At 39.6% G+C, this 18,081-nt stretch overlaps 3 non-coding genes and 4 pseudogenes across 3 annotated transcripts; 5 read left to right on the forward strand and 2 right to left on the reverse strand.

Moving 5' to 3' along the window:
• Positions 1-862: 862 nt before the first annotated feature.
• On the reverse strand, positions 863-981 carry LOC149879855 (5S ribosomal RNA). Its single transcript, XR_016446609.1, has one exon. It is a non-coding gene; the product is annotated as a 5S ribosomal RNA (ribosomal RNA).
• Positions 982-1,788: 807 nt separating this feature from the next.
• On the forward strand, positions 1,789-2,193 carry LOC149879856 (late histone H2B.L4 pseudogene; annotated as a pseudogene).
• A 4,644-nt stretch (positions 2,194-6,837) lies between these two features.
• LOC145188426 (U2 spliceosomal RNA) lies at positions 6,838-6,924 on the forward strand (annotated as a pseudogene).
• Positions 6,925-12,672: 5,748 nt separating this feature from the next.
• On the forward strand, positions 12,673-12,854 carry LOC145188417 (U2 spliceosomal RNA; annotated as a pseudogene).
• Positions 12,855-12,967: 113 nt separating this feature from the next.
• LOC145188474 (U1 spliceosomal RNA) lies at positions 12,968-13,131 on the forward strand. The gene has a single exon (XR_013847107.2). It is a non-coding gene; the product is annotated as a U1 spliceosomal RNA (small nuclear RNA).
• A 1,441-nt stretch (positions 13,132-14,572) lies between these two features.
• LOC149879857 (5S ribosomal RNA) lies at positions 14,573-14,691 on the reverse strand. Its single transcript, XR_016446611.1, has one exon. It is a non-coding gene; the product is annotated as a 5S ribosomal RNA (ribosomal RNA).
• Positions 14,692-15,498: 807 nt separating this feature from the next.
• LOC149879858 (late histone H2B.L4 pseudogene) lies at positions 15,499-15,903 on the forward strand (annotated as a pseudogene).
• The last annotated feature ends 2,178 nt before the right edge of the window (positions 15,904-18,081 follow it).

Here is an 18,081-nt window from a genome sequence, read left to right on the forward strand (position 1 = left end):
ATTGTCAACCATTTATGCATATCGCATATTGGATTCTGGTGCGGTGAAATGCATTCTTTTACTACCGTTCATTATTTTCATGAAAACAGCTCTGATTCCTACGTGTTGATCTTAGAAAGAAAAGACAACGACCGAAACATTTTGGCAAGTTGACACGTCAATACGCAACGTTGCCAGAGATACGTAACGACGATTGACGAATCTTATAAATTTTTGCTCTTCAAAGCTAGTTTTGCAGTCTTTTCGTCATTTCGACAAAACTAGGGAACATCGACATCGTGCAACTTTAGACTTGCGAGGGTTTCTTTCATGGCCGCCGAGAGGACGGGGAAGATTCCCGGGTATCCCCGTGTATCTACAAACGATTTTTTAAAAACCATTTTTTAAAAGATTTAAATAGTTTTGACTTTTAAAAGATTTCATTCACTTTCGTTTTTAATTTTTAATGACCAGAGCACACTTCTATTGGTCCTGGGTATGTAATTGATCACAACGAGGGCCCCTTAAGAAAACTTCCCCTGGGCCCGAAATTTCTCTCGGTGACTATGGTGGCTATAGTCCCTTTAACCGTTGCCCTTGTTGTTCAGCATCAAAACTAGCTTTCTGGCTCTTGTGCGAGGAAAAAGAGCGCCATTTTCTTTCCCTCAGAGATGCGGAGACGGAAGAAGCGCCCTCACACACCTTTCGACCAGTCGCTCCCCTTTCGATCGACACCACCCAGGCAGGCACGCGTTTATGCATATTCTTTTGCAGGGGATGAGTTCTGTGTATCTTAGAGTCAACTGAAAAAGCAGATTTTGTAAAGAAAAGGGAGTCCCCTTTGGCGACTTTTTTTTTTTTTTTTTTCGTAAACGGTTGCAAAAGCCTACGGCACCAGGAGTTCCCAGGCGGTCACCCATCCAAGTACTACCCTGGCCCGACGATGCTTAACTTCCGTGATCGGACGAGAACGGGTGTATTCACCGTGGTATGGTCGTAGGCAACAGTTTACGGGTTTAATTCAAAATTTAAAGTTTCTAACGCCTTAACAATAATTTTTAACAGATGTGTGGCTATGAAAATAGCCTTTTGTGTTGTTTATACCGCCGTTTACTGGGCTGCTGGCTTTGGAACCTTCTCGTTCTTTTTGGGAAGCAACACAGCTTGAATGTTTGGCAACACACCGCCGCTCGCAATTGTAACACCTGACAACAACTTGTTTAACTCTTCGTCGTTGCGAACAGCTAGCTGTAAGTGACGAGGAATGATCCTGGCTTTTTTGTTATCGCGTGCAGCATTACCAGCTAACTCTAAGATTTCGGCGGAGAGGTATTCCAAAACTGCAGCTAAGTAGACCGGTGCGCCTGAACCGATGCGATTGGCGTAATGTCCTTTGCGCAAAAATCGGTGAACGCGACCAACAGGAAACTGAAGACCCGCTCTGAAAGATCGAGTTTTTGCCTTGGCCTTAGCTTTTCCTCCTTTTCCACGTCCTGACATTTTATTTTCTAACACAAGCAGAGACAGACAGACAGACGGACCAGAGATCTCGTGCGCCTTTTTTTTATTTTAAACAGCAAAAAGTTTGCTATTCTTATCAAAATAGAGTGGTCTCAAAGTCAACCTTTTTTTAACCAATAGTAAAAAAGAAATAAACGATGCTCAAACAACTTAATCTTTTAAGAACCAATAGAAGTGCATATGACGCAAGAGTTTTCAAGTTGGAGGCTACAACTTTATCTTAAATTAAATCCAGTTGCAATGCAATGAAAACAAACGAAAAGAATTTTTACTGTTAGGCCCGTCGAAATGTCAGACGCACCAAAAACCGGAGGAAAACAAGCGCCAAAGGTGGCGAAAAAAGGCGAGAAGCGCGCCGGTAAGAAAGGTGGTAAAATCGCTGGAACTGGTGACAAGAAGCGCAAGAGAAAGAGACGAGAGTCTTATGCCATTTACATTTACAACGTCCTGAAGCAAGTTCACCCTGATGTCGGTGTTTCTTCTAAAGCAATGAGCATCATGAATTCTTTCGTGAACGACATTTTCGAAAGAATTGCTTCTGAAGCTTCGCGGCTCGCCCTTCAAAATAAGAAATCTACGATCTCTTCGCGTGAAATTCAAACCGCCGTGCGCCTTTTACTTCCCGGTGAACTTGCTAAACACGCTGTGAGCGAAGGCACCAAGGCTGTTACCAAGTACACCAGCAGTAAGTAAATCAAAATCCGCTCAAACGGCTATTTTTATAGCCACACATCTTTTAAAAACATTAGACGCATTAACGAAATAGGTTCAAATGAAAATGTCTGTTGCAATCGCTATATTTAATTTTGCAAACAATGCCAAGTGCAGAATAACTAAACTAGCTGCTAAAATAAAACACTTAAACTGCTGCATCCGTCCTAGGCTATGAACAACTTAAAACCTTTTTTTTTCTTCTTCAAAATTGCTCTCAAACTCCCCTTTTCTAGAATATACATCGACCTAAAAAGCACGGAACAGTTACCGGTGAGGTTACTGTGACTTTCAAACTCAATTAGTGTAGTTGTTACTACCTGGCAAAGTCCTAAATGCCGCGCAACGTTTTAAAGAAATGTGTGCCTATGAAAATAGCCGTTTGATGAAGGATTGAGCAGTACAGGTTATTTCTTGTCCACTTTTGCGGTGGCACTCTTTGCAGCGACTTTCTTCTTAGGTGCTGTTTCAGCTTTCTTTACCGCGGGTTTTTTAGCAACCGGTAGCTTGGCGCTCTTTTTCACTGGAGCGCATGAAATAGCACCAGCGCGACTAATCTTAGTGAGAGCAGTTCTACTTTTGAAAGTATATGAGCAACGCTGGCTTCTAAAAATCCATTAGTCGATTGTCGCTATACCTATGCTGCCACGCAAACTCAATAGTGGTGGGGATCACAAACACGCAAGATAGTACGACTGCAAGAATATTTAATGCGTTGGCAAAGTGTTCAAAGTATTCAAACGTTGTCAGCAAAGTTGTTACATCAACGGGTAAAGAAAACTGACGTTCTGTAAAGCTATCAAAATGTATCAAGGTGTAGAAAAAGTCTAATTAAAACAGTTAATAGTACCGCTGTCATTTTGTAGATGATTTTTTATGGATTATGTTAGTTATGGAAAAATAATTGGTGCATGAAAGGGTCAATGGGATAGTTACGAAACTACAAATGTTCTAAATGTTTGTAAGAAAATAAGACCGAGGAAGTAGACACAATGTAATATCGTCAGTACAAATCATAATCTGATCACAATCGGAAAAAAAAAGAAGAAGAATACAGTTTTGTTTGTAAACTTTTTTTTAATGACTCATAAAAAGGCTTGGGTACTAGTGATAACCCACAAGCTCTAAAATATCTAAAAAGATGCACTGTCTTCCGACCAGAGTTTCGGCACGGAAAAAACACATACTACAATTTAGTCACTGTGTATTAAGGTATGCATCAAATACTTGCCAATCGCGTTTCGTTCATTTCGGGGTTTCGGGAAGGGGAATGATAAAAAAAAAAAAAAGAAAGAACTCGCAACTGAGCGTCCGCGGTGCACCCATCTTACTAGGCTGCGCGAGTAAGCAGAAACCGTTACTATGCTCTTAGCTAAACCAATGATATTTATACTAACTAGATGTAAAACTTCAAATAAATTCAGTAAGAAAAAGTGAAGCAAGTTTTTTAAGTTTTTAAAGCCGGTAGCCGCTTTATTTAAACTGACAATAATTCGTTTGTTTTAATCGATGTTTTTATGATTCTGGCTGGCAAAAAAAAACTTGCTTGGCAAAAAAATATGCTTCACTGCGAAAGCGCGAGTTAAATATCTAGTTAATATACACCTAACCGCAAAATTAACGCACCACATACATTTCGATTTATTTTAATTGTGGTCATATATTTTGACAAACGTGTTAAGAATAGAACACATGAACACAGTTATTTCGATGGTAATAATAAAAGCGACTTTGAGGATGGTGAGAAAAGAAAAGAAAAGAAAGAAAAACAAACTAAAACTAGAAATATGGTAAGTAATAAAATTAAGGTAAGTAACAAAATAAACTAAGATGATTATTGTTGTTATGCACACTAATACAGCTTAAAATGTAACATTTTTGACTTATCAATATCTAGCGTTGCCACATCTTGATGTTGTTGCAGCCAGACAGCACCGTGGATTTCTTTCAATTAGAGGTGTAATCGTTTCTTGAAGGATATCTTCACATACGCGGATAAGACTTTGTCGCAACTCGTCTAAGGTGGTGGATGTTGACTTCTAACACAGCGTGCCATTATGCCCCAAAGATGCTCTATTGGGTTCATATCTGGACTGCAAGCCGGCCACTCCAAAACTTGAATAGTAGCATTTTGTAAGTATTCAGTAACAACATGCGCCGTATGTGGTCTAGCATTATCCTACATAAGAAAGAATCCATCTCCCATGAACGATGCAAGAGGTACCAAAAAAGGTTTTAAAATGTCTGCTTATGTATCGTTGAGAAGTCAGAACAGACGTGTTGCTCAAATGACAGTTATCATTGAGCAACACATCTGTTCATACTAACTTTATACATACTTTTCTTTTAAAAGTGAGGTTTGGTTACAGCAAAACGTGCTGCTTATGAAAAGCTGCTACAATTTGGAAACTAAAACGGAATAAAGCCTACAAATGACGTCACAATAAACATTATTATCGACTTTGTATTTGATAAATCCGGGAAATACGTAATATTTTTCAAAATAAGTCGGAATTTATAAGTGGTGCGTTAATTTTGCGGTAAAGTGCATATCATTGAGTTTAACAACGGTGCAGTGGCTACGCGCAGTCCTACTGAAATTTTTGGTGTTGGCGTAGCGTCAAGAGCAGAAAAGGTGCTTTTAGCTTGTTTCGAAAAAAAAAAAAAAGAAAAAAAAAAAAGGGAAACTAAACAAATTAAATCCTGTTTTATCTTCTCATACAGTAGCTGATGCCAAAACCAAGACAAGTGACAAGTTTAGAGGAGTTCACACAGTTTTTTTAACGATTTATCAAGAATGCTTTAAGGTAACAGAAAGTACTGTGCTATTTTATTTTCAATCTTTTCACCTTATTTTGGTGTTTGTGTTTTAAAATTTGAAGCAGTTTAACCCCTATTGTTGTGCCCACTTTACTTTTTCAAGTCTTCAAATACTTAAGAATAGTTTCTGATGAAAAAATCCTTTCAAAAATAAATTTCCATTTTTAGAAGCATCAACTTTATGAAGGAGTAGTTACAAAAGACTTTCATGAGTGCAGTTACAGAGTTTGTTCTGAGTTCCTGGATTATCCAGAATGCAAGTTGCAATACTCTTTAGAGCATCACACTCAATGAATAAGAAGTGGGAAATTCTTCTTGATTTTATTGGTGAGTGAAACAGAAATAGCATCTTTCTAAGACTTTTACCTATTTCTTTAGTTTGTTCATAGCTTTGTTTCATTTACAGTTATACTGACACAACCCCAATAAAGTAATGCTTAATTAGGTATGCTTTTCACTGGACAATCTATAGCTTCTTTGGAATGATCCCTTTAATTCGATTAAAGATATGCGATAAAATTTTTAAAAAATTACATACTCATTACATTTTGAAGCGAACCTTTTGTTTGGCTTTCTCATATAACATTTTATAGAGTTACTACTAAAGTTAACTCAGCCTCAGGTAGCAAGTCTGATTATTGAAAATAAATTATTGAAAGAGAATTTTGAGTGTTGTCCTGGGGCAAGGTTAAGGGTTAAGTTAGGTTAGCAGAGCATATAATATTGAAGCAGTTAAAGTTTCAAGAAAAAGGTAAGTCATGTTTCTTCGATAGTTTACCACAACCATTTTTTAAAAGTGGTAGTTTGAAAAAGTCGACCTTTAGCCAACAAGTAAACATTTTTTTTAACTGACTTGGGAATTATATTTTTAAGTTTATTCTCCATCAATCCTGAGCTTCTAAGTTGTACGCAAATACATTTGCAGGCTTAATTTAGGTTAGGTAATATGTTAAAAAATGTAATATTTAAAAAAAATACTTTGCTTATTGTTCCAGGTCTCATTAACTTTTACCACACTCTGCGAGTTTGTGATTGGAAAAATGCAGATACAGTGTGCAAGGTATGTATGCTTTACTTTTGCTAACCTAATGCTGTGTCGATTTAGTGTCATAAATTTTTTCATTTTCCATTTGTCATTTGATATTTTGTCAGTGGATGTTTTAGGTCACTTTTTAAAATTGTTTTACCTTTTTGTCAGTAAACATTTAAAGTGTTCATTTCTTGCAATGACTAAAGTATCTGAAAAATATTTTCTTGCTACTCAGTTTAAATTCTTAACTTAATTTGCACCATCCCAATTTTTAAACTTTCAAGCTTGTTTTTTTAGACTTTGTGAGGAATTACTACTTGGGAAAGGGTCGAGGCTAATGACAAGCAAGTCCTCCTAAACTCTGCTGTTTCTTGGCGACCCTGGTGATGAATTAAAGTACTGTCATTACAACAGTTGAAAAGAACATTTAAATACAGAGGTTCTCAAAATGCTTTTTGACAGAGAAATCTGTCGGACGCTCATATACAGAGTTGATTTTCAGTTGTTCAACTTGGCCTTTGATCACATCTGCTGCCCAGCGTTAAATTTAAAAGCCTTTAAACGTTTTTTATGTTTTGGTTAATTGGGTTATTTTTGAAAGAAGCTGGGTTATTTTTGAAAAAAAGCCCAAATGTTTTAGAGTGAAATTGATGCAGTACAAGAAAGCCATGTTTTCATCGTTGAAACTTAAAGTTACCCATCGACTTGATCATTCAAATGTCCACAAGTTTTTTCGTTGAGAGGGAGGGAGCCGGGACAAACTCGTTGCAAAAAGTATCGCTTCTCGGCCTAATGGCTAAGATCAAGTGTAGTATCTTTTGGTGAATTTTTAGCTTGGATAGATTATTATTGCGATATTCTACGAAGCTTCTTTCGCCCTACTAGTGAAAATCGGCGTTTGTCATCGGCTGCTCCGTAACAAGAGTACAGACTTTGACGAACCTTTTAATTTTTTATTTTTTTTTCTGAACTTTCTTTTTTCTTTTTTTACGTATTCATCGAACGTCATGGCTTCCTACGCGAAAACCGTCGGAAACAAGACCGAACGACAAGAACGTATAACCGATCTCAACATCTACATGGATCCAAAAGAGCACTTCAACCGAAGCTACCAAGAGCAACGAGCGAAAGAACTCGAAACAAAAATTACGAAAATCGTCGGCGCGAACAAGATGATCGGCCTCACCTATTCCAACCGAGGCAATTGGATCGTCGAGTTCCGCTCTAAAATCGACGCTCAACTGCTTGCAGATTCGGAACTTACCATCTCCGGCTGCAACCGAAAAGTTTCATCGAAAGTCCGAAGCGAAATCGGCTTTCTCATCACCATAAAGTGCGACCCATTGGTAGAGGATGAAGAAATTCTCGAACAATTAAAACCGTTCGCAGCTGAAGTGTATTCCATCCAACACACCAGCTACAGATTTAACCCTCTCCTGAAGGACGGACGAAGACTGTTCCGAATCCGACCCTCAGTGAAGCTCAATGAAATACCACACAACATTGAGATTGAAGGAGTTAAAATCGCCCTCTACTTCGCTGGGAAATCTTTCCTTTGCGACAAATGTGGTGCATCACATCCTCCACAACAGAGATGTGTCCAACAAACGACAATAAATACTACACCCGAAGCGATCACCGTTGCAAAAGCTGGCAACGCTAAAAAACCAATATCAAAACCAATCGAGAAAGAAATAGAACCTCAGCAAACGAAAGAAATAGAAAATGCTGTGAAAGAAATCCGAGTCCTCGTTAATGAAGAAAGCCAAAGCATCACCGCTCTTGAAACAACCAACATCGAGACGGAGAAAATGGTTCAAAAACTAATGGACCTCGATGCTGAAATTAACGAGGCAGGTAGCTACAGAAGAAAAGAAGAGAAGGACACACGAGAAGAGGGGTGGAAAACTGTGGACTTAAAAACAACTAAAAAGGTCACGGACGAAAACGAATCCCGTGCCGAAAAAGCCACTGCCAAACGAATGGCGCCCCCACCGACGCCTCAGAAAAAAGACATTAAGAAAGTTCAAAGGTAAACTTCCTCCTTTTATTTTTTTATTTTTTGGGAGACTTACCTTTGTTTATTTCTTCGCTATTTTGTGGTTATAAAATTGCGTGATTGTAAATCTTTAAGCACACACACTCATCTCATAAAGCGTCAAAACATTCACAAATTCATATTTCATTAAATGGCCGTTTATATCGTTTCTTTTCTTTTTCTCCATCTTTTTCACTTCTCTTACTTTTTATTTTCTCGTTTCTGTTCTACTAGAAAATTCTCACCACGCTTTCTCATCAATTATTCATTACGAACCATCTGTGCTATGTCGCAATCATACCATGCGCACATTCCAAAATCGAATTCGAAGTTCCTTAAAAACTTTGGATTTCGAGAGCAAAATTTGTTTAAAATACTCTGTAAGAATGGAGTCAGTACGTATTTTTTCAGCAAATGTTTGTGGTCTTATTGATGTTAAAAAGCAGAAAATAATTATCCACAAACTCCGGAAAATGCGTCATGACTTCATTTTACTGCAAGAGACGCATCTAAATAACGACCAGGCGAAGGAGTTCCTAGCGAAATGGAAACACGCAGGATTTTTCTCCGCAGGTCGCAACCATTCAGGAGGCACTCTAATTTTACATCAGGGAAATAATATCAACTTTCAGCTAATAGAAAAATTTGAGGATGCGCACGGGCGTTTTAACTATATTATCATCGAAGTTAAGTCGCAGAAATTTTTAATAATTAATGTGTACGCTACGTCCGGACAATCGCGCGATCAAGAAAACGCACGAAAGCTCCTTTGGGAATGCCTCGCTGCGAAATTTAAAAACCTAAACGCTGAAAACTACGCGATAATTTTAGGGGGCGATTTTAACATGGTCTTAAACGAACTAGACAGACACCCTCAACTAACGCGTAAGAAATGCGCTTCGAGCGAAAAATTTAAAAAGCTCTTGAACCTCTTAAATGTAGAAGACCTTTGGAGAGTTTTTAACCCCCACGGACAAGAGTTTACATACAAAGCCACCAACAACATTTCGTATGCGAGACTGGACAGAATCTACACCAGCAAACATCTACGCCAGTTCACTGACATTAAGCACGAACCGATGACATTCTCTGACCATCAGAACGGAGTCGAGGTTACCATAAGCTTAAACTCACTGGACATCGGCAAGACTGTGTGGATACTGAACAGAAAACATCTCAAAAACCCGCAATACAACGAACAAGTCGTAAAACTAATCACCGACTTTAACGAAAAAACGGTAAACTCCACAAACAAGCGAGAAGAGTGGGACGAACTTAAAAACGCCTTAAAAACTCTTTCCAAAACTTTTAGCAGATCTGAGGCGAAGAGCAAACGCGTTGCTGAATTTAAACTAAAAAAGCAACTGCGAAACGCACTTAAAAAAGCGCATTGCAACATCAACATGCGTAACTTAAGCGCTGAACTGAAAATAAAATTAGAGCAATTTGAAATGAATAGAGCGCACGGTGCAGCTGTTCGTGCTAAAATCAAATGGCGCACTCTCGGCGAAAAATGCAACAACTTCTTTTTTCAGCTTGAGAAGACGAAAATTGCTAAGCAAGTCGTCACGCGCATTAAGGATAAGAACGGAATTGAAAAATCAACCACCGAGGAAATTATTAAGGAATTTGAAAGGTTTTACAAACACTTGTACAAGGAGAGCAAAAACAGCCCTGTACACCAAAAGCGTCTTTTAGATCGCGTCGAGGTGAACAGGATAAGCGACTTTCAACAGCATGCGCTAAGCGAGCCCATCACGCTAAAGGAAGTCAATTCGGCCCTCCAAGGCATGACTAACAACAAATCTCCTGGACCCGACGGCCTAACCGTCGAGTTCTACAAGACCCACTTCAACGTCTTGGGAGATGCCATCGTTTCCATGTTAAACGAGGTTGTTAGCAAAAACGAAATGACGACCTCGCAAAAAGAGGCGCTCATATCCTGCATCTACAAAAAAGGCGACAAGTGCGACATTTCTAATTGGCGACCAATCTCCCTCCTGAATACAGATTATAAGATCCTAACTAAAATAATTGCAAATAGGCTAAAACCTGTGCTGGCAACAATATTAAGCGAAGACCAAACCGCGTGCGTGCCGCACAGGACAATTTATCACAACCTAGCCTACACAAGGGATGTCATTCAAATAGCAAATGATTGCCATCTCGACGCGTCTATCATCTCAATAGATCAGGTGAAAGCGTTCGACAGAGTGGACAGAAACTTTCTGTTCGACTGTTTAGACAAATTCGGCTTTAGCGCTAAGTTCGTTAACATCATAAAAACCATCTATTACGACATTAACGCGCGCCTCAAAATAAACGGCTTCACGTCTGAAAAGTTTCAGATACTAAGAGGAGTCAGGCAAGGCTGTCCTTTATCAATGATCCTCTACGTCATACAGGCTGAGATATTCGCCTGCTACGTACGTCAGAATAATAACATCAGAGGCATTACCATAAATGGACATGAAACCAAGCTGCAGCAATACGCCGATGACACCGTCTTTTACATTACCGGCGACAAATCCATCACTGCGCTTGGCAAAGCTCTCAAACTTAACAAAAAGGCGACAGGCGCTAAACTCAACATCCCAAAGTGCCAAGGCCTGTGGCTCGGCCGCAATAGAAACGAGAGCAAACCTAACTATCTAAACTTCACGTGGGACGGCCACTCTCTTAAGAGCCTCGGAGTGGTCTTCACCAACTCGCCTCACGTTCGAAACACCCAGTGGAACGAGTGCATCGAGCAACTCGACAAAAAAATACTCCGCTGGAAGAAGCTCCATTTGTCTTTCAAAGGCAAAGCCATAGCCATTAACCAGACCATACTGAGCAACCTATGGCACTTAGCGTTCACCATCCCGCTGCCAAGCAAGCGTAAGATCAAACTGCTCGAAAGCAAAATTGAGAAGTTCCTATGGAACAACTCCTCCATAAAAACCAACAACTTAGTATCCAAACTTCCCATTCAGAAAGGCGGACTTAACATCGTAAACATCCGCGACAAACTCGTCTCCATCCAAGTGAGCTGGCTCTCCAAGTTCTTCAACCACGATCTCAATGGAGCTTGGAGAGACACAGCCACTTTCATCTTTGACAGATATAGAGACGCCTCCCAGGGTGAGCGCATCTTTCTCACCGCCCACTCGCACACTTCGCTCAAAACTTTGCCACCATACTACCGGCAAATGGCGAAGCACTGGGCCACCATCTATCAGAACTGCGCCATCACAAACCTAACCATCGAGGAAATTCTGAATCAGCCCATATACCATAACCCCCACATACGCCATCACAACAACGCTCTTAAAACAACACCACTCTCTAAACAGCGAAACATCCATCTCATTGCGGACGTAGCAAAAGTGTTTGTTCCTGGCTTTCTAAACTGCGAGCTCACTGGATTGACCGAAAAACATCTCAACAAAGTCATCATGTCGATCCCTCAGCAGTGGAGAGAGAAAATAAACACCCAACATCAAAACTACGACCACCGCAGAGCCAAAATGCATCTCAGGATCAACGGCTCATCCGACATCTCTTTCCGCGAGCTCACGCCTAAAAACGTGTATCGTATTATTTCCGCTAAGAAACATCATAGCGTTCCAACACACTACCACAAATGGAACCTTTATTTTACCGACAGCATGAGAGGCACAACTCAAAAAGAATGGGCTCGACTATTCTTAAACGTGCACAAAAACACCACCAACAACAAAGCTGACGAGGTAAAATACAAAATAATACACTTCGCTATTCCTACCAACTCCATCTTTAAAAAAAGAGGACATGCCCCGGATGACCTATGTCCGCAGTGCATGAAAGCGAAGGAAACATTAGCGCACATGATATACTCATGCGAAAAAGTTCAACCCCTCATAAAATACGCCATATCCATTCTAAACAAAATCTATACTCCGCAGCCTGCCTTCGAAAACACCTTTAAATTTTTCTTATTCTCACACGCAGAGAATGTAAATATTTTTAACCTTGGAAAAAGAATTTTAAACGAGTTGATTTATACAATATATTGTAATAGAATGAGGTCGTTCCATGACCGTTCGACTTTTACAAGACTGAAACTACTCATAGAGTTTCAGTGCAGGCTAAAAAATATTATTTATGAAGAAAAAGAATTCGCGAAACAAAATAACACACTGGACGACTTTCTCATAGAGTCTCAAAGTATCTGGGATGCAGATCTCAAACTAAATTTAGACACGAATTTAAACATCTATCTGAGCTAAAAGAAATACCCAGATACTAATTGAATTAAAAAACTTTTTCTTTTTTTTTCGTTTTTTTTCGTTTTTTCGTATTTCAGTGTTTGTAGCGTCTCTCTCGTTTTTTCGTTTTTTCGCTTTTTCGATTTTTTATGTTTTTATGTCCTAAGCCATATGGCATCGTACCTCGGCGTCCGTGTGTTTTGTTTCGTGATTTAGTACTGCGCTTGTTCAGTCTTGTGAAGTCCTATTCGTGTCCGGTCATGGAGCAGTGGACCATTATTTGTAAATAATATCCATTGTAACATTTTTCGGACACCTCTGCAAGGCATCTGCCGGAGGAGGCAATAAATACACAATACCTCAAGTGTAGTATCTGTTCTTATCAGTTTAATATCTGGTACGCCGGCATAGTCCGGCTCATATATTAATCTGATTTTTGGCATTTGGTCAAGGGATCGTAGGTTTACCTCGCCCTGACCGCGGGTTGCCTCGGCGTTGCACTACTGCTGAGCGCGGCCCATACTATAGAGAAGGAAAAAAAAAATAAAGCAAACAAACGGGACGATGCGGTGTGCAATCGAAAACCCACAATTGAGAAGATTGGGGCACGTCCGAGGCTGCCCACACAACGGGAAAAGCATACTTACCTGACGGGGAAGTAAACCTGATCAACATGGGGCTTCTTCCAGGGTGAGGCTCTTGCATTGCACTTCGCCTGGGCTGACCCCTGCGATTACCGCTAACGTCGGTAACTCGACCGTACAATTTCTGGTAGTGGGGGCCTGCGTTCGCGCTCGCCCCCTCCTCTAACGACTTAAAAAAAAAACCTCTCCTCTCACCCCTAAGAGTCTACTGCATATTTTGAGAGGCGCATACAAAGTCTGCTATAAGTGCAAATAAATTTTATTTATTTCAAAAGTTGTTGTTTTTTTTTTTTGTTTTTTTTGTGTGTATAAAATCAATAAAAATCTAAGAATCGCAAATAGGCAACCAAATAAGCATAGGAGCGACGAGAATCGTTTCAACGTGACAACCAGCAAGCGTGATCGACCGGTTACAATCCCGGAAATCACTCGACGGCGGAACAAAAGTGACAGTCACAACAGTGAAAACGAGTTGCTGTAATAAAAAAAACAATGACGATAATAATAGTTAAAATAACAAACAGTAGCAATAAGAAAATCGATATCAATAGTGATAACGAAAATAATGACAACGATGAAGATAACAATAACGACAATAACAAAAGTTAACGATAGCATCGATAAACTAACGATAATAGTAATACCGACAATAGCAACGACCACAAAAAAATAAGCATTAGCAATAACGATCTAACAGTAACGATAGTAACAACAACAGCAGCAGCAACAAAAGCAACAATTGTCAACCATTTATGCATATCGCATATTGGATTCTGGTGCGGTGAAATGCATTCTTTTACTACCGTTCATTATTTTCATGAAAACAGCTCTGATTCCTACGTGTTGATCTTAGAAAGAAAAGACAACGACCGAAACATTTTGGCAAGTTGACACGTCAATACGCAACGTTGCCAGAGATACGTAACGACGATTGACGAATCTTATAAATTTTTGCTCTTCAAAGCTAGTTTTGCAGTCTTTTCGTCATTTCGACAAAACTAGGGAACATCGACATCGTGCAACTTTAGACTTGCGAGGGTTTCTTTCATGGCCGCCGAGAGGACGGGGAAGATTCCCGGGTATCCCCGTGTATCTACAAACGATTTTTTAAAAACCATTTTTTAAAAGATTTAAATAGTTTTGACTTTTAAAAGATTTCATTCACTTTCGTTTTTAATTTTTAATGACCAGAGCACACTTCTATTGGTCCTGGGTATGTAATTGATCACAACGAGGGCCCCTTAAGAAAACTTCCCCTGGGCCCGAAATTTCTCTCGGTGACTATGGTGGCTATAGTCCCTTTAACCGTTGCCCTTGTTGTTCAGCATCAAAACTAGCTTTCTGGCTCTTGTGCGAGGAAAAAGAGCGCCATTTTCTTTCCCTCAGAGATGCGGAGACGGAAGAAGCGCCCTCACACACCTTTCGACCAGTCGCTCCCCTTTCGATCGACACCACCCAGGCAGGCACGCGTTTATGCATATTCTTTTGCAGGGGATGAGTTCTGTGTATCTTAGAGTCAACTGAAAAAGCAGATTTTGTAAAGAAAAGGGAGTCCCCTTTGGCGACTTTTTTTTTTTTTTTTTTCGTAAACGGTTGCAAAAGCCTACGGCACCAGGAGTTCCCAGGCGGTCACCCATCCAAGTACTACCCTGGCCCGACGATGCTTAACTTCCGTGATCGGACGAGAACGGGTGTATTCACCGTGGTATGGTCGTAGGCAACAGTTTACGGGTTTAATTCAAAATTTAAAGTTTCTAACGCCTTAACAATAATTTTTAACAGATGTGTGGCTATGAAAATAGCCTTTTGTGTTGTTTATACCGCCGTTTACTGGGCTGCTGGCTTTGGAACCTTCTCGTTCTTTTTGGGAAGCAACACAGCTTGAATGTTTGGCAACACACCGCCGCTCGCAATTGTAACACCTGACAACAACTTGTTTAACTCTTCGTCGTTGCGAACAGCTAGCTGTAAGTGACGAGGAATGATCCTGGCTTTTTTGTTATCGCGTGCAGCATTACCAGCTAACTCTAAGATTTCGGCGGAGAGGTATTCCAAAACTGCAGCTAAGTAGACCGGTGCGCCTGAACCGATGCGATTGGCGTAATGTCCTTTGCGCAAAAATCGGTGAACGCGACCAACAGGAAACTGAAGACCCGCTCTGAAAGATCGAGTTTTTGCCTTGGCCTTAGCTTTTCCTCCTTTTCCACGTCCTGACATTTTATTTTCTAACACAAGCAGAGACAGACAGACAGACGGACCAGAGATCTCGTGCGCCTTTTTTTTATTTTAAACAGCAAAAAGTTTGCTATTCTTATCAAAATAGAGTGGTCTCAAAGTCAACCTTTTTTTAACCAATAGTAAAAAAGAAATAAACGATGCTCAAACAACTTAATCTTTTAAGAACCAATAGAAGTGCATATGACGCAAGAGTTTTCAAGTTGGAGGCTACAACTTTATCTTAAATTAAATCCAGTTGCAATGCAATGAAAACAAACGAAAAGAATTTTTACTGTTAGGCCCGTCGAAATGTCAGACGCACCAAAAACCGGAGGAAAACAAGCGCCAAAGGTGGCGAAAAAAGGCGAGAAGCGCGCCGGTAAGAAAGGTGGTAAAATCGCTGGAACTGGTGACAAGAAGCGCAAGAGAAAGAGACGAGAGTCTTATGCCATTTACATTTACAACGTCCTGAAGCAAGTTCACCCTGATGTCGGTGTTTCTTCTAAAGCAATGAGCATCATGAATTCTTTCGTGAACGACATTTTCGAAAGAATTGCTTCTGAAGCTTCGCGGCTCGCCCTTCAAAATAAGAAATCTACGATCTCTTCGCGTGAAATTCAAACCGCCGTGCGCCTTTTACTTCCCGGTGAACTTGCTAAACACGCTGTGAGCGAAGGCACCAAGGCTGTTACCAAGTACACCAGCAGTAAGTAAATCAAAATCCGCTCAAACGGCTATTTTTATAGCCACACATCTTTTAAAAACATTAGACGCATTAACGAAATAGGTTCAAATGAAAATGTCTGTTGCAATCGCTATATTTAATTTTGCAAACAATGCCAAGTGCAGAATAACTAAACTAGCTGCTAAAATAAAACACTTAAACTGCTGCATCCGTCCTAGGCTATGAACAACTTAAAACCTTTTTTTTTCTTCTTCAAAATTGCTCTCAAACTCCCCTTTTCTAGAATATACATCGACCTAAAAAGCACGGAACAGTTACCGGTGAGGTTACTGTGACTTTCAAACTCAATTAGTGTAGTTGTTACTACCTGGCAAAGTCCTAAATGCCGCGCAACGTTTTAAAGAAATGTGTGCCTATGAAAATAGCCGTTTGATGAAGGATTGAGCAGTACAGGTTATTTCTTGTCCACTTTTGCGGTGGCACTCTTTGCAGCGACTTTCTTCTTAGGTGCTGTTTCAGCTTTCTTTACCGCGGGTTTTTTAGCAACCGGTAGCTTGGCGCTCTTTTTCACTGGAGCGCATGAAATAGCACCAGCGCGACTAATCTTAGTGAGAGCAGTTCTACTTTTGAAAGTATATGAGCAACGCTGGCTTCTAAAAATCCATTAGTCGATTGTCGCTATACCTATGCTGCCACGCAAACTCAATAGTGGTGGGGATCACAAACACGCAAGATAGTACGACTGCAAGAATATTTAATGCGTTGGCAAAGTGTTCAAAGTATTCAAACGTTGTCAGCAAAGTTGTTACATCAACGGGTAAAGAAAACTGACGTTCTGTAAAGCTATCAAAATGTATCAAGGTGTAGAAAAAGTCTAATTAAAACAGTTAATAGTACCGCTGTCATTTTGTAGATGATTTTTTATGGATTATGTTAGTTATGGAAAAATAATTGGTGCATGAAAGGGTCAATGGGATAGTTACGAAACTACAAATGTTCTAAATGTTTGTAAGAAAATAAGACCGAGGAAGTAGACACAATGTAATATCGTCAGTACAAATCATAATCTGATCACAATCGGAAAAAAAAAGAAGAAGAATACAGTTTTGTTTGTAAACTTTTTTTTAATGACTCATAAAAAGGCTTGGGTACTAGTGATAACCCACAAGCTCTAAAATATCTAAAAAGATGCACTGTCTTCCGACCAGAGTTTCGGCACGGAAAAAACACATACTACAATTTAGTCACTGTGTATTAAGGTATGCATCAAATACTTGCCAATCGCGTTTCGTTCATTTCGGGGTTTCGGGAAGGGGAATGATAAAAAAAAAAAAAAGAAAGAACTCGCAACTGAGCGTCCGCGGTGCACCCATCTTACTAGGCTGCGCGAGTAAGCAGAAACCGTTACTATGCTCTTAGCTAAACCAATGATATTTATACTAACTAGATGTAAAACTTCAAATAAATTCAGTAAGAAAAAGTGAAGCAAGTTTTTTAAGTTTTTAAAGCCGGTAGCCGCTTTATTTAAACTGACAATAATTCGTTTGTTTTAATCGATGTTTTTATGATTCTGGCTGGCAAAAAAAAACTTGCTTGGCAAAAAAATATGCTTCACTGCGAAAGCGCGAGTTAAATATCTAGTTAATATACACCTAACCGCAAAATTAACGCACCACATACATTTCGATTTATTTTAATTGTGGTCATATATTTTGACAAACGTGTTAAGAATAGAACACATGAACACAGTTATTTCGATGGTAATAATAAAAGCGACTTTGAGGATGGTGAGAAAAGAAAAGAAAAGAAAGAAAAACAAACTAAAACTAGAAATATGGTAAGTAATAAAATTAAGGTAAGTAACAAAATAAACTAAGATGATTATTGTTGTTATGCACACTAATACAGCTTAAAATGTAACATTTTTGACTTATCAATATCTAGCGTTGCCACATCTTGATGTTGTTGCAGCCAGACAGCACCGTGGATTTCTTTCAATTAGAGGTGTAATCGTTTCTTGAAGGATATCTTCACATACGCGGATAAGACTTTGTCGCAACTCGTCTAAGGTGGTGGATGTTGACTTCTAACACAGCGTGCCATTATGCCCCAAAGATGCTCTATTGGGTTCATATCTGGACTGCAAGCCGGCCACTCCAAAACTTGAATAGTAGCATTTTGTAAGTATTCAGTAACAACATGCGCCG

The sequence above is a fragment of the Hydra viridissima genome, unplaced genomic scaffold, assembly GCF_058129835.1.
Source record: "Hydra viridissima isolate aposymbiotic clone 2 unplaced genomic scaffold, HvirCarnegie_v1 scaffold_13, whole genome shotgun sequence".
NCBI classification, from domain to species: domain Eukaryota; kingdom Metazoa; phylum Cnidaria; class Hydrozoa; order Anthoathecata; family Hydridae; genus Hydra; species Hydra viridissima.